Source organism: Pteropus medius, unplaced genomic scaffold (assembly GCF_902729225.1).
Source record: "Pteropus medius unplaced genomic scaffold, Ma_sr-lr_union100, whole genome shotgun sequence".
NCBI classification, from domain to species: domain Eukaryota; kingdom Metazoa; phylum Chordata; class Mammalia; order Chiroptera; family Pteropodidae; genus Pteropus; species Pteropus medius.
The window spans coordinates 17,462,550-17,479,694 of NW_024349801.1; the positions used below are offsets into that span (position 1 = coordinate 17,462,550).

The window sequence follows — 17,145 nt, forward strand, 5'->3', positions numbered from 1 at the left end:
GCAAAAGCATTTCCACATTAAGTGCTATCTATCTATCTCTGAAAAATGAACTGATTTGGAGCATCAGAAGACATTAGGATTTTGGTTTGCCCAGACTTCACACTGTGCCAAGACTCAACTGCAAATATATATTATTGTTTTAACACATTTGAGTACCTGCTCTATTCTTGTGCATCTGTTATCTCATTCGATTTTCCTCAAAGTCCTTGAAAATCAGATATTATCATTCCCACTGCAGAGTGGGCCAACTACCATCCGGAGGGGCTGAGTACATTCTCCAGAGTCACACAGCTCATCAAACCCCCAAAACCTGCAAATGGCACTCTCCTGGGTTTCCCACCCCAGTTTTGCACATTGATCCTGATAGCGTTCAACATTTAGTTGCTATTCTGCAACCCGTACTGCATGCAATGCCTTGCATGTGGGAGATACACACACAGTGCAGGGGAAATAAGACACAGAATGGCCTGCGAAAAAACTTCATTCCAGGAAGAGCGTGTGACAGCTGTCAAACTGCATCCTTGCTGCACGCACCACAACAAAATGCCCTAAAGCATCTTCCCCCGTGACGTGGTCTTAAGAGAGGCACTTGGAAAAAAAGTCTTGTCTTGTCAGATGCATTTGGGAAATGCTGCTAACTCAACCCCTTCTTGGAAGGTCACCATGCAAGGTGGCAGAGCCTCTGAGAGAAAAAAATGGCCTATGGTGAGAAAATGTACTTAATTTGGTTCCACCAAGTGTTTCTGCAAGCTTATGTCACGAATCCTGTTGGCTCACATTTATTAATATTCCACGGACAATGTTTTTGCACCGCACACCTGGGAATGCTGCTCGGAAGAAGGGAAGGCTTAGGGGTACCGCTGCACTTATCTTGAGCGGGTACTGGCAATGGCCTCTGCCCAGACTGCAGAAGATCCAGAAGTTCAGGGGGGAGCACCTGCAGCTGACAAGAGATGCTATCAGAAGTGTAACCGGGAGGGGACATTCTGATTTCTAACGGGGACAGCAGGGACAAGGAGATGGGGACACATCACAGCTGGGAAAAGCTCACTAATTATCTCAGCAGCTTTTTAACCTGATGCCCTTTGAACTGCTTCCTGGGCAGCACCTGAAAGTCTCTTCCTGTGCAATGTGTATAACTGACAAAAAATTAATATGCAGCACATATAAAAAACAATCATACGAATCAATAAGAAGAAGATAAACAACCCAATACAGAAGCAGGCACAAGAAAGGAAGCAGCAAATCTCAGGCGGGAAAAAAAATAGGCCAACGAACATAAGAAAAGATACTCATCTTGCCAGTAATCGGTAGAATGCAAATTAAAACAAAATACCTGTTTTTTGTTGTTTCATCAGATTGGCCAAAAAAAAAAAAAAAAAAATTAGATTTGATGCTGCTGAATGAGGGTAATGTAAAACCGTCTGGCCACTTTTGAGGGCAGGCTGGCATTTTTATTAAAATTTAAAATGTGCATACTCTGTCTCAAGAATTTCACTTCTTAGGATCTACTGTAGCTAAATGCACAGTGAGATCTAAGTCTGTTCACAGCAGCATTGTCTGTAATAGCCCCAAATATGGAATGACCAGGGGCCACATACCATGGAATGCCAAATAGCGATGAACAAGAATGAGCTATTATGTACTAACATTTATGTAGTAAAAAGGCAACGTATCACTATGTACTAGAAAAAAAAGTTTACACACACAAAATGATACTGATACAAAAAAGGTCTGGAAGGAAACACCTCAATCTGATGTCACCAATTGCTTCTGGGAGTGGGCACGGCCTTGGGGTAAAAGATCAAGGAACACTCAAGCTTCATCTCTGGTGCTTGAAGCTGAGCAATGAGAATGAGTTTGTACGTTACTTACATACTTACTTTTTATAGAAAAGCAATTTCATATGAAATGCCACACTAGTATATAGCATGAAACAAAGACAAGCATCTCTTTCAGCTGACACAGAGCAAAGAAGCTAAAACATCTGTCAGTGAATAGAATGACTCTTCGGTTTCCAGCACAGCTATCGGTCTATTTAGCACTCACTAGCTGCTTATGCATATGGGGAGGAAATAGCTTTCCTGGAGCACCAACTGTATACTGGGCTCAGTGGCAAGCACTTTGAAAACATTCGCTCATCTATTCTTCACCAAAACCTTCGAGGGTCAACATTGTTAGGCTATAGAGTTGAAGTATCCAAAGCTCGTTTTTGACAAAGCCTGGAACTGAAATCCAGATGTGCCAGAAGACACATCATAAGGTGTGATGGTTAATTTTATGTGTCAACTTGGCTGGATTGAGGGATGCTTAGAGAGCTGGCAAAACATCACTTCTTGGTGTATCTGTGTGGGTGTTTCCAAAATAAATCAGCATTTGAATTGGTAGACTGAGTAAACAAGGTAGTCCTCACAGATGTGGGTGGGCATCATCCAATCTACTGAGGGCCCAAATAGGAAAAGGGAGAGGAAAGGTGAATTTGTTCACTTTGCTAGAGCTGGGACACCCCCACCTCCTCCTGCCCTCACACATCAGTGCTCGTGGGTCTCAGACCTGCAAACTAAATTACACCACTAGCTTTCCTGTTTCTCCAGCTTACAGATGCCACACTGTGAACTTCTCAGCCTCCATGATCATGTGAGCTAATTCCTATAATAATTCAATCTCCCTCTCTGTCTCTTCACACACACACACACGCACACACTTATTTCCCTGCAGAAGTCTAATACATAAAGTCTTCCCCAAAACCACAACTTTTATATTATTAAGCTATGTATACATATGCCCATGTATACTATCTAAAATCTATCTATCATGTACCTCTATAACCATAAATAGTTGTGTTTATACCAGTAGCTCTCAATATGGAATGATTTTGCCCCCAAGGGGACATTTAGCAATGTCTGAAGACATTGTTGATCATCACAGCTAAGGGGAGGGGTGCTACTGGCATCTAGTGGGTAGAGGCCAGGGTTGCTGTTAAGCATTCTGCATTGCATAAGACAGCCCCTCACAGTAAAGAATTATCCAGTCCCAAATGTTAAAAGTGCTGAAGCTGAGAAACCTTGGTCTATACCTGTAAGAATTGCCTGAAATCAGACATTCTCAGGAAGGCCTGAAAAGGTCAGCATCAAATGCCCAACTTATGTTTAGTCTCTAAACCTAGATTTGGCCAGTTCCCACAACCAGATGATATACGGCAATAAAAAAATTAATGCTCACTCTCCTTTGGACAAAATCCAGTCAAGTTCTCTGTAGCTTTTGGGAAACCCAGCAGGAAGGCAGCAGGGTCAAACCTAGTCAAGACAATGCAGATGAACCTGAGATAAAAGGTTAAAAGTGAAAATAGTCCCTTTGATTATTCTTGCTCAGAAAAAGTTCATGGAAATCCTAACCCATTAGATCAGGAAAGTACAAGGAATATTAATAAGTAAACGGAAATACCTCATATTGTGTTTGGAGTCTATTATTTTTCTTATCAGGTAGCATTTTGACTTGATAATGTGTTCAGATAAATAGACTCTGAGTATTTATCAACTCCCCTTCCACTATGAATTCTTCCCATTTTCTGTCTTTTTAAGTCTACTTCCAATAGTGAAAAGGTGCCAGTGATAATTAAAACCTACTCTATACTTGCATTCATTTTTTTTAAAAAAAGAAAACAAAATTATGAACTCCTATAAAGTTCTCAGAAATAATCAAGTCTCCATATCTGCCGAGAATAACAGCAATTTCAAATGGGTTCGGTTTGCAGAATACCTAGAAATGCGGTGAAATTAATGGTTTTTCAAGAAGCTGCTTTAACTTGCAGTAATTAATTGACCTACTGTTGGAAACAGTTTCCCCTAGTTAATAACCCGTCTTCCCAGACGTGAGAAAGACAGTTGTTCCCTTTGAAACCAGCCTCCACTACAACCGAATGATGGACGAGATCACTGTGCTTGCTGGCACGTGCACCAAACCAGACAGGGTGTCACGAGTTGCCGTTACTCTCGGTCCTGTCAGGGGGACGCGCTGTCAGCGGTCCTGCAGAATGTGTTTCTGTGCTTTCCTGAGTCTAAGCCATCTGTCCGTCGATGGAATGGCGTCTATTTGGAAAGAACGATCTGTGGGCCTGGTGTCTTATCCCACGGGAGGCAGCGTGGTGTGGGGTCCAACCCTGGTGTTTCCTCTCTACGGGGCAGAGCAGCAAAGGACACTCAGTTCCCACCTCTTCCCGCTCACAGTGACGGTCTCCGTGACAGAAAGGCGCGATGAAGCTGGCAGGCGGCAACGGGGTCAAAGTGCAGAACTACAGACATCCACGCACCTCCACTTTTGAGCTGTGCACCCCCCAAGTCCGCCCTCTCTCCCCTCTCTCCTGCCCTTGGCTTGGAGGGCTGACCTGTTGGGACTGCATTGAGGGACTCACTTGCCTTCTCCTATCTCTTTGTATGTGGCCAGTGGGAGCTGCTGCAGAGAACTGGGGAGGAGGAGGAGAGGGAGGTGAGGGCGCACTCGCCTCAGACGACTCCTGCGCAGTTTTGTCTGCGCCCCCTGCAGATCTCTTTTCCAGGCGCTGATGACCATCCCTACAACGCCTCCCAGCCTGTTACAGCCCTGGGCACTGCAGCACCCCTGTGGCCTCCTCGCACCCCACTCACACCTTTGTAAACAGGGCCTCCATTCACCTCTCTCCCGCGCATGCGATTGAGGGTGCCAACTATTTCCGGCTTGAGCCAGACCAATTTTCTCACGTCTCTCTTAACCTGATATTTCCTGGGGCTTTCACTTGGCCTTAGCCTTCTAGTGCCTCGCAAGCAATTTCACTTCATAAATCTTCCCAAACCCAAATTGCACTCAGGACCGATACACTATCTGCAGCGTGTCCCAGCCTCCAGGAGTGAAAAAGAGAAGAACTAGGAGAAAGAGAAGCTAAAACCTAACTACGACCACTCCTTCTGGGAGCCAGGAAATGGAGAAGATGCAAGTAGGCCTGAGGGGGGCAGTGAATTTTGACTGCTCTGGATCAGAGAGAAAATATCTGCACAAAGAGTGAGAGTTATTTATCGAAGGGTTTGGATTGCTCCGGGGTGGGGAACTGAACTCAAAGTTTTCCAAGATCTCTATTTTAAAATCCTAACTCCATGCAATCGTATTTCTTGAGTCAGGATTCATGGCTCAGGAGTTGACTTTCCATTGCTTACGGTTCCAAGAGAGAAAAGCGTACTAGTTCTATTTGTCTATTTTGCTTCATTTACGTCTTCTGTCTTTGGCTGAGAGATGAAAACAATCCCCTCTTTCACTCAGGGTGGGTGCTGATCACAGTGGGTCCTTACATTCAAATTTTCTCTCGAGAAAATGTTTCGGTTCTTGTTCTCTTGTTCTCTTCCTCCTCCTCCTCCACTTTGCAAAGCAAGTCAATGACGCCACCCCAATGACAGCACCCAGTAAACCACTAAACAAAAGAGCTAAAAACGCATGACTCTCAGAACAAATTCTGCCCATCCTGCAATCCAGCAATTCGGGCTATTTTATTTAGAAGTTAGAACTCTCACATATCTCCATGAGAACTACAAAAAAATGCCCACCACAGAGGAATCGTCTAGTCCTTGGGTTGTCAGAGAACAAGTTGATTGATTGCCCCACAAGCAGATTCCCAGCTTGCTTTCTGCAATTTTAGAGAGCAATACGATTGTAACATAAAGTCGAGAAGTCCCCAGGTAAATGAGTTAAGCAACCTGGCTTGAGGCAGTGGTTCCACTGCAATAACTGACACTTTCTATGCAGGGGCCATCCTGCTCCTCCTTGCACTGGGGCTAGATAAACTAAATCTCAAGGCATGGAAATGACTGGAGAGATATCTTGTCATTAGAACCCCTTAAGCTGCTTTTAGCTCTAGGAAGAGAGTGACTTGAACACAAGCACTGCAATACTTGACAGTCAATCTGATAACCGAGATGGCCACTAAGTGACTAACGGACAGGGAGCGTCTACAGCTTGGAAATGCTGGACAAAGGGGTGATTCACGCTTTGGGCGAGACCAGGCGGGTTGGTATGAGATTTCATCGTGCTGCTCAGAATGGTGTACGATTTAAAACTTATGAATTGTTTGGAATTTCCCATTTAATATTTTTGGCTTGTGATTGACCACAGGTAACTGAAACCCTGGAAAGCAAAACTAAAGATAAGGGGGGACAACTGTAATGATAGAGGAACAAGGGAAAAAGAAAACTGAGGCGCTAACGCAATGATCATTAATGTCTCTTAACTAACTCAAAGAAGTCTTCTTGGCCTCCTGCGGCACCATTTAAAAAGCATCATGTGGACTGGCAATTATTTTTCTCATACTTACAATAAAATTGGTTGGTTGATTCTCTAGTGCAGAGCGGATCAGAAGATGTACATGTAAAGGGTAAGGTTTGCAGGAGATGAAAGAGGAATATCTAGCTCAGGAAGAAAGTAGAGGGGTTGGAGCACCAGGTGAGAGGGAGATGAAGAAGGCAAGGTTTAAGGATGGCTCAAGAACCATGCGGAAGAGTGGGATACCTTCGCACAGAAGCAGAAGGCTACACATCATATGCTCAGTAACTTTTAAAGGATCATTATATGAGAGCAGAGTGAAAAAAAGTGGGGGAGGAATTAAAAGGAAAATTCTAAATTATCAAAAAATAAAAATGCAATGAGTTCCAAATCCTCTAGGAAGAAGGTATGGACAATTACAACATAGTCTCACTCGCCCTCTGCATCGATTCGTTTCTGCAGTCAGTTCTGTTCTCTGTGGCCCTCGATGCACATGTAAAATCCCACCACGACATTCTGAGATTTCTATCTTCTGTTCTCTTTGCATCTCTGCTTCTGTCTTAATCGTGTACCACCCTCACTTGTATTGCTCGGATTCTGTTTCGAAGAGGCTGATCATTTCCAGGGCATGCCTTAAATTTCTTATACTTTTAACTTATCTTGAAAAACATAATTTTTAGAGATCTATCTTTTCTTTGAATCTTCAGAGCAATGCATCTTTTCTCTTAGGCACAAGTGCTCACTTTATTTACCTGTCTGTTTGGCTCATCCCATATTGGGAGAAAGGAAACCAAGCCCCACTCTTTCAAAGAGCCAGGGTAAATGGTGTCCACGGTCACCACCCAGGTTCCCTGCAATCCTGGCCATAGTCACTCATTCTTTGGGCTTAGGTTTAATTTGCCCTACTGCTCCAACGACTGGCTTCTGTGCCATTATTTATGCCACTGTTTCTCATGCAAATAAATAATCTGAAATGAAACACATCTCTCATCACCACTTTTATTTCTGTATCTCTCTGGGTTATTATTTGCACGTCTTTGAAAGCAAGCAGTAACAGAGACATTAGCTGAAGCCCAGGCATTGAATAGGGCTCTGGAACTATTGGGTTTATAATTAATTTCTCACAGCATTTGTGGACGGTTGACTGTTATTCTCATCAGTGAAACTACTAGGACTTCAAGTTAAGGTTAGACAGTAAGGGTCAGTCTCAAAGCTCTGTGCTGCATGCAAGGCAGTGTGTGTGTGTGTGTGTGTGTTAAGAGAGAAAAGGAGGGATACATATAGGGGAAAAAGAAAAGTAAAAGCAAAGGAGAGAGCGAGAGAGAACTTAGTAGAGTCAGACAGTTTTTTCTCTAGGTTCTATGAGCTGCTTGGTTTTAAGAAAGTGCTTCTCAATCTGTTCCATAAACACGGCAACATATGGTCCTACACCCTTACATTTATGCTGATTTGCTATTTTTCTTTTTATATCATCGGAAGTATTTTAATAGAAAGGTATATCAACTATATATAGTCTGTGGTATTACTTAAAATTACATCTTAATATTTTTCCTATGTTGTGGAAAAATGTGCAAATCACAGAAATTCTCTGATCTTCAATAGTTTGAGAGAACCCATCAATGAAATTGCCTGCCATGTTTCACTTTCTTCTGTAGTTACTGATGTACGCAATTAGTCATCGTTTTGTTTTTTGTTGTTTTTTTGAGCTAATTTCGGTTATTCCTATTTCCTCCATAAATCATCAATGTTATCAATGTATTAACCTAGAGTTGTGCACTATAATTGTATTCTCTTATTTTTAAACTTCTCTATATTTGAAATTATCCAGTCTCTCCTTATTTTCCTTAGGGCGAATAGTGATTCTTATTTCTTTTTTTTTTTATGAAGATTACCAGAAGTTAATCTAGTTGATATATTTTATTTACTTTTGATAGATGGGGGAGGGGAAAGGAGGAGGGAAGAAGGGATGGAGGGAGAGAGGGAGAAAGGGGGGTGGAGAGGGAGAGATTAGAAAGTTAGACACCATTTTCTAAAGTAATTTCTCTTTTGCCTATTTTTTAATTATTTTCTATTTCAATTTATTTATGCTCATCACTTGCATTTACCTTGTTTCTCTGGGTTAGTTTTGGGTTCTCATTCCAACATCTTAAAGATACTGATTACTTTACTTTATTCTTATTTACTAAAAAATCGACTTACCATTACGAATTTGCCTTGGAGTAAAGATCTGGCAGTATAACATGCTTTTACAATAAATATTCTCATTTTATTTTATTGCTAAATAATTAGTAACTGAGATCCTATTATTCTTCAACTCAAAATTATTTAGAGAGGAATTTTAATTTTCATTATTATTTGTTTTTACTTTTATTTTTAACTTGTATTATCTGACATTAAATTTGGAGAGTTGATCTTATAAAATATCTGTTTTAAGGAATTTATCACACTTATTGTTATGGCTTAGAATAAGATAAAATTTTATAAATCTTCCATTGAAGCTTAAGAAACCTGTTTGTTTTAATATAAATAATCTTATTATTTTATTTATCTTAAATTTAAATTTTATTTAAATTTTTATTTAACTATATATTTATTTATTTTTAGCCTATCCTCTCTGCCATGGGTAAGACAGATGTGTTACTGTCTTCTAAAACAAACACATCTTTCTGTAAATTTCCCGTTTTATTCCTAACATTTTTAGATTTATATATTTTATTGCTATATTATTCGGCAAATAAATTTTCATGACTATTTTATCTTTACGGTGGACTGTCAATGACGCTCTTTGTCTCCTTTAATATTATTTGGCCTGGAATGAAGTTTGCTGGCAACTAATGTCACTGGCACTGCTACCTTTGTTTCTGCATTTCCTCGATAACATTTAACCAATTTTTTCAACTTTGTCTTTTAGTTTTATGTAACATCCATCAGAAATTTATTGTTGAATACAAACAGAAGAAACTTGGTCTTTTCAATTGTTGGAAATATACTGTTAATTATACAAAATCTTATAAAATGACCTAAAAAAAAGGCCAGCAGAAACATTTCATTGGCAGCCCGTGCCCCCTCTCTGTGGGGTTCCCTCTGGGAGGAAAAGCCAGAAACTGTCAGCCCTTGGCTTCATTTCACTCCTGGCTACTGGCTGGAGGGCCTCAGTTAAGCAAGCACCGGCCGGGCTATAGAGTCAGTTCCGCACTCAGAGAACAGAGGAAAAATGAGAGTTAAAGATGTTAGTACTAGGTAAAATCTCGGTGTTTACCATAATAACATCTATCAAGTGCTTCCCCATGTAGTTTTGTTCCTACTGCATCTTCTCCAGTACTTGCAACCTAACAGTGGAGCCACATAAGGTTGTGTTGGTAGGGGGATAAAATTGCCAAAAACTGGAGAAATTCATGTTATGGATTTTAGATTGCCTCTTCTCTGTCCAAGGCTGACTTAGACAAAGTCTTTGCATGGCTGCAATGCCAGGGGAGATGTCAGGAGTCAAATTACCATATGATTCCCATATATATGTCCAGTTACTTTAGGTCTCACTATATGCCAAGAGATATGTGGTGACCACTTTGCATGCATTTAAAACATCTCTGCCTCAGTTTAATATTCTGTAAAAAAGGATTAAATGAGGCAATGAAGTACATATGAAGTGCTGAGAGCAGATCTCTTGGCAAATAGGACTAATAGACAATAGTTAACATTATTCACTGACTTGGCCATCTTATTTTAGATCGACTTTTCATACTACTTTACCATTTCTTCTCTCTCTTTTTTTTTATTATTATTATTGTTATTTTTTGGTCTACATTTTGCTTTTCCTTATTTTTTCCCCAGTAGTTTAGAAGGAGCTCACTCTTTTTAAAATTTTGCTTTGATGTACTTTTACGTTTTTTAATCACTTTCCCTTTAGTCTGCAAGATTTAACGTCAACTCTCATCCCCTTGTAAGATGAGCAATTTAGTGCATTTATGTTTTTCATGTCCCCTTTCTAAGGCCATTTTCTACTAGATCAGTACTATATAATTGAGAACCAACTCTATTGAGAATTATATTGATACTTGCATTCAAATTGGAAGGATATTTAGTTTTTGACCCTATATTGTTTTCTTTTCTCACAATCACTCTTTTAATGCCATGGTTTTCCCCATTCTTGAGTCACTAGTTTCAAGCCAATTCTCAGTTGTTTATAGATCATATTCAAGTTCCTTTTCCCTCAACTAAGAGTTTATGGGTAACATTTTGAAAGTTTTTCAACATATATTTTGTTCTTGTGTATTTTTGTTGTTGTTGTTTTTAAGTTTGCAGAGGGGGAGGGGAGGGAGAGGGGAGGTTTGTTCGGTTGGTTTTTGCCTTTACTCGTTTGGCTGGTTATAACATTCTGGGGTTACTTTTCCCTGAAAACAGTGTACAAGTTGTTCCATTTTTTGGCATTTATTATGCTCTTCTAGGAGCAAATCTCTTTTTTTTCATTATCTCTTCTTATAATACAATGGGGATTTTTGATCTCCATATTTAGATCCTTTCAGCTTCAGAAAATTGTATCTAATTATACCCTTGATGATTGTTTCTTTTAATTGCTCTCTTTTAATCTTCAGAAATATCTAAAATTTATGTGTATTATATCCATTCTCTGTCTCTTTTTTTCTTCATATTCCTCTGACACATACTGGATGCTCAATAAATATGGGCAGGGAGGGAGGGAGAGAAGAAGAAAAGAAGAAAACAAAGAGAGAAAGGGAAGGAGGGATCCACTTGAGAGACGTGTTTTCAAATTTATTTTACTCAGCTTTGAGGTGACCTTCTGACCATTTCTGTCTTAACTGCGGCAGCCAGCAGTCCATCTCTCACGGCTGAACGCAGCTTCCTTAAGACCTATTCTTGCTGCACACAGCTCCATCTTTTCACACCGGTTTACGCTGTTATTTTCAAAATGGCCTCCAAATAGCATTGAAGGGTCCTGACTTCTTGTATTTTATCGGATATTCTACATGTCCCTCCACGCCCAACTGGCACAACTAATCCTTTTCAGAACAATGTTGTTTTTCCTTTGTTCTGTAGTACTTCCCACTCCACCCCCACTGACTTCTTTTCTTTAATATAAAAGTTCTTGAGTGATGCCGCATGGTATTGCTAGTCTACAAAGTTCTTCCATTCAGGTACTGAAGGACCAAGGTGAGATCCAAATCCATCTGTTTGGTTCCCTGACACTTTAAACCATTAACTCAATCAAGCATAAGAATTGTTTTATTATATGCACTGCTGCCAGGGACTTTCCTGTCTCTGACCCAACACACCCCTTTCTCTGTCGAGGTTATGGCCCCTGAGACATAAGGGGGCCCTGTCCCCTCTCATTGCTTGTTCTTATGAGTAGACAGCAGTGGGACAGAGTAAGATGTAAGAGAAGTCAATGGCTTCTTCCAAGAACAAGTGTTTTAAATAAATGGCTACTTTTATGATTGGTATAAAATTTGGTCTCTGAGCCAGATAGAGACATTGTGCCAGTATGACTGCGTGTGTGTGCTGGACAAAGTAGAGATTACGTTTTCATCCTATCTCCTTTCATACATGCAAAATATAGTTCTGAGATATACTGAATTATTTTCTTTTTCTCTACCCACCTTCAGCCTGTTCATCCTAGAATATACTTATTCTGATAAGAAAGTAATCTAAACTACAGGCTCTCTGAGGACAGGGACTATGTACTAGGCTTACCAGTGAATCTCATGACTTAGCCCACATATAAGGTTGAATGAATAAGTGAGTGAGTGAATAAAGGCTGGATGGATTGAACCAGACCCATATGTTTTAATATCATGGACAATATCCTCCATGATATCTTCCTATTTATTTTATTTCTATTGGTTTATAAACATGTTTTTCAAATTTTTAAATTTGAAAATTATTTCTACCAGCATCCAGAGTATGGTAATTATTTCAATGGGAATTTTCTGTTAGTTCTTTTTATAAATTTTAATATTTCGATTTTTCATGTGTGATGAAAGTGTTGAAATTAACAGAATTAGCTCATAAGATGTCAAGAGGTTTGTTTCATTAAAAAGGTAGCATTATCATGTTTTTATTTTTTACTTTTTAAAAAAAGCTTTCTTTTCTTATCAAAGTCACTAATGGATATTTGGAAAAGAAGGGAAGAAAATACTACATAACCCAAGACTGAAATGCAATCCCCACTAACATCTCAATACATTTTCTAACAGGCCTCCTTTTCAATATGGAGCCTCGCTGGCTGTGGGTGTGAGGTGACTCAACCGCCAAACTCCAGTGGGAGGGTAGAATCGTGAAGTTTAAGAAGAGGCTGGAACTATAGTCCTGCAGCTGAGACATTTCTTTTATTATTTGTAAATTCCAATTTTGAAAAATATTTGTTGCTCCCCCAAACCCTCCACAGCACTACACCCCACAGCAATCCAAGAAAAACCATGGGAGGGGGCAGAAATCAGAGGCAGCTGCACAGAGCAAGCCAGAGAAGTGGCTGCCTGTGGTAGAACACAGAAAGCCCTTAAAAGTGTCTTCAGAATAATCTCGTTACTCATACCTACAAATTTAACAATTTCCAGTAACAGAAACCTAGAAAATCCTGCGACTCATAATCATGGGCCTGACCCACGGAAATGTTGTCTTGGGGCAAGTCAACATGTGTCCAGAATGGTGTGGGAAGAGAGAATTTGAATGAAAAAAAAAAATGCAGAAACAGATAATTCTCTTAGTAAGTACAAATTAGACATTTTTACCTTGTCTTAGTAAGAAGAAATGAGAACTTTTTATTTAGGCTCTGCTTTGTAGTATTCAAAGGTTATATGAATTATGGGTATGTCAACTGCCTAAATATTTCTATAAAGTTGTCATTTTGGATTGAGTTCACCCGTGCTCACCCAACTTTTGATTGCCATTGTTAAATCCTAAATTCAATCCTACCTTTCACCCTCAGGTTCAATATAACCTGTTCGGTTAATTATAGAAATCTAAATCAAGCTGTGGACAAAAATGGGGCCACATACTAAATCTGACAAGCTGCGTGGAGGCCAGCATGGTGGGCCCTACAAACTCAGAGACCAAAATTAACCGCACAGGATGGTCTGCACATAAAAATTCCCTTTACCAAATTGTCCACTATATTTGTGAGTCCGTTTTTGATTAGTTTGTTCTTTTTGTTCCTTAGATACCGCATATAAGTGAAATCATATGGTATTTATCTTTCTCTGTCTGACTTATTTCACTCAGCATAATAACCTCTAGGACGGACAGAGCGGGGCATGGGTTGAGAGGATGGGAGATGGGGTGAAGGGTTAAAGAATTACCAATTAGTAGTTGATAGTTGGGCATGGGGAGCATGGCAGAGGGAATGCAGTTAGCATTAATATGATGGCTAAGTGGAGGACCAGGGGAAGGAGGGGACAATTAGGGGAATTGTTTTATGAACATTATAGATGTCTAACCAAGGTACTAGATGTCTAACCAAGGTACTGTATACTTGAAACTAATTTAAATAAATAAATTTATATTTAAAAAATTCCCAACTAAAAGCTGGTCAAAACGGGTAGTCACATCCTGGGCCTGTAGCTTCCTTGACAAAGGGCAACCTTTTCCTTAAGTGAGCCTGTCTACTGTCTTCTTGCACCTGCGATAACACAGCCTTGGAATGTCAGAGTGGTTCCTGTTTCAGGGCCCTTCAGGGTGCAACCCACCGCTCCAGAGCGAGAGACCAGAGAAGCCCTCGTTGTTATCTTGTTCCTCAAATACCATCTCTATGTGCTGTAAATATTAATTACTAACTATTCTGTACCCACCAATATAAAATAAGTATGTGTCTCTCTGTTTTAATTTTTATCCAATCCCAGAGATTTCTCTGCTTTGCTTTCCCTTACCCCTTTAATGTAGCACCAAAGGACTTCACGTAGCCCTCCTCATGTCTCCTCCTTTTAATTCTAATGTACAAAATAAGCTGCAGAACTGCCATTCTCCGGAGCATTTTCATAATCTGTGGTGATTTTGCTTCGTGGCAATTGTCCTCAGTTTGGCTCAAATTCTCTACAGGTTTGGACATTTCTTACATCTACAAGGCCTAAACTAATGGGATACAGGTTTAAGATTCTGATACCCAATGTAAACAGAGCGGATGAAAGGCCTACCACCCACTCCATGGTAAAGGGCTCTGTCCAAACACATTCCCGGGTGAGTGGGCTAAGTTTTACATACTATCTTTTTTAAATATATTTTTTATAACAACACATAAGTAGATGTGTTTTCTTTTTGTTGTTAAACACTGTAATATGTAATACAACATAACATTTTGCTTCTTTTTGTTTACTTAACATATGATCAAATAGCTCCATTTTATTAAGTGGTCATCACAGCCATCACTTTAATGACTGCAGCATACCCCATGCAATGTGCACAACACCATTTATTTCTTCCGTTATTGGAGATTTCAACTGAGGAAGTGACTTCGTAGAATCCCAGTGTGGGATATTTTCTGGAAAAGTTTCATAACTCATGCCAAGGGTTTAAACTTTTTGTATGAAGATGGATGACTCCCATTGAAAAAGGAAACGTGCCACTCAGAGTTCTCTTTTTAGTTGTTGTTTCTGTTTTGTTTTTAGCACAACTCACCAACTCTCTGTTCTTCCGTTTATATAAAATAGCTATTTAGATAGTATATCTTGAATAGAGGTAGCTACTTTAGATAAGGTGTCAGGGGATTGGGTACCACTTCAGAAAGGAGTATGGAATAATAAAAACGATGGTCCTGGTCACGCACGAATCTTCTGTGGTCAGTTGTTCTGTATTTTTATTCCTAACTCACAGAAAGATGTCCTCTGGCAGGGCCCAGTCCTGGACGCTGGCTGGAGGAATGGAGGATATTTGGGAAAGAGAGGGAGGCTCTAACCAGAAACTGCTAAGTCTCTTCTTCTGAAAACAACAATAAATAATGACTCTCCTCTATCATGTATAATTTAGCTGTCAGGTTTGGCAATTTCTGAATAAAATAAATACAAAACAAGATGAGCAGCCATGTGAAATACCGTTGGTTAAGCTGTCCTGTGAATGACTAAATTCAAGATACAGATGTGAGTGAGTGAGTGTGTGTGTGTGTGTGAGAGAGAGAGAGAGAGAGAGAGAGAGAGAGATGCATGCATTTAATATGCAATAGAGAGAAACAGAGATAGCGCTCTCCTGTTCCATACAAGAACGGGTGTCCGTGGGAGCCATCCACCCTCATGAATATTTGCCACTGACGTTGTTTCAAAAGTCATGTGTTGTTACTTTTAGATTCTCTATTGACAACACACCCCCTGTTCCTACTTATCCAACCTTGGTGTGCCACTGGTCTTCACATATAGTATCTCACTATCCTTATAAAACAAAAGCAGCTAGGGTAATTGTCGTTAACCCCACTTTAAGGACGACGAACCTAAGACCCAAAAAACTTCAACTTGCCCTTGGTCATATAGTTAATAAGAGGTCAAGTCAGGATCTGAACTCAGAGCACACAGATTCAAAAGCCTGGATTCTGTAAAATATGCTGACTCGACAGAAATGGAGAAAGTTTTTAGGAAGGAAGAAAGGGAGGAAGAGGGGGAGGGGAATAAAAATAAAGAATAAGAAGACGGAGCGAGAGTGAGTGAGAACACTCTATACGGTGACTGCTCTTATAGTTTTGGGCCTATCGTATTTTTTCCTGGTAACCATCTGCTATGGGCTGAATTACGTCCCTCCAAAATTCATACTTTGAAGTCCTACCTCGAGTACCTCAGAATGTGACTGTATTTGGACATGGGGTCTTTCGAAAAGTCATTAAGTTAAAATGAGGTCATTACAGTGGGCCCTAATCTAGTGTAACTGGTGTCCTTATAAAAAGAGGACAGAGAAGACACAGACAAGACACAAACAAGACACATTCACAGAGGGAAGACCATGTAAAGACACGGGGAGAGGACCATCTTCTACAAGCCAAGGAGAGAGATCAGAAGAGACCAGCCTTACGGAGACCATGACTTGGGCTTCCCAGCCTCCAGAACCGTGAGAAAGTGAAGGTCTGTTGTTTAAGCCACCCCATCTGTGGTATTTTGTTATGGCAGTCTAGCAGACTAATTAGACTTACACGGAGGCTGCACTTTCGGGGGTGTGCCCCAGGCTGAGACCCTACAAAGCCACTAACCGGTGTGACTCATTAGCTGGTTCTTTTAGCTCTGTGGGGACAAATAACTTGACAGAATCAAGCCCAGCACACTCTTATTTGTACCCAAGGCATATTTGGAGCTGTCCCCCAATCAACATTCCTATAAGGGCACTCCCCAATCTTTCTGCTTTGTCTTTGTCAAGCAGCTATTCCTCATAAAGTTATATTAAATGTGCACTGGCTGCCTTTGGCAGAGACCAGCCTCTGATTTGGGAGCCACTGAATCAGGACCTTAACCAAACATAACATGACAGAACTGTTTCCAGCCAAGGATTAATTGAGCCAAACTCAAGGCAAACAAAACGTATTTTGGCATCGCTTTTGACAGATGGAAATAAAACAAACATTAGCAAACGGATCGCAGCTAACAATATGCAAAATTAAGAAGGTACCTTTTTAACTTTGTCTGGGAGCTCACTGGCTTTCCTTACAAAATCTGCAAAAGAAAAGAGAGAGCTGTTCATCTCACTTCATAACCAGTTAGCACATGCAGACGGGGGAATTAAAAGGCTTTGCATTCAAGGGAGGAAACGGATATGTGACACATATATTTATTAAGGAGACTGGACTGGAAAATAGCACTGCTGTACTAGTCAGAAATGGTGTAGAAAATACTTAAATAATATAACAGACCGTGCACAGACAGCGTAAGCTGCTTACTAATGAAA

General features: G+C 40.2%; 1 long non-coding RNA gene across 20 annotated transcripts in view; it reads right to left on the reverse strand.

Annotated features, from left to right (window-relative positions):
- The window catches only part of LOC120623021 (uncharacterized), a 560,047-nt gene that overhangs the window by 167,873 nt on the left and 375,029 nt on the right, over positions 1-17,145 (reverse strand). For all 20 annotated transcript variants that reach the window (XR_005658645.1, XR_005658636.1, XR_005658629.1 and 17 more), the window contains one exon: positions 16,870-16,913. This is a non-coding gene — a long non-coding RNA (uncharacterized LOC120623021). The remainder of the gene's footprint in view (positions 1-16,869; positions 16,914-17,145) is intronic.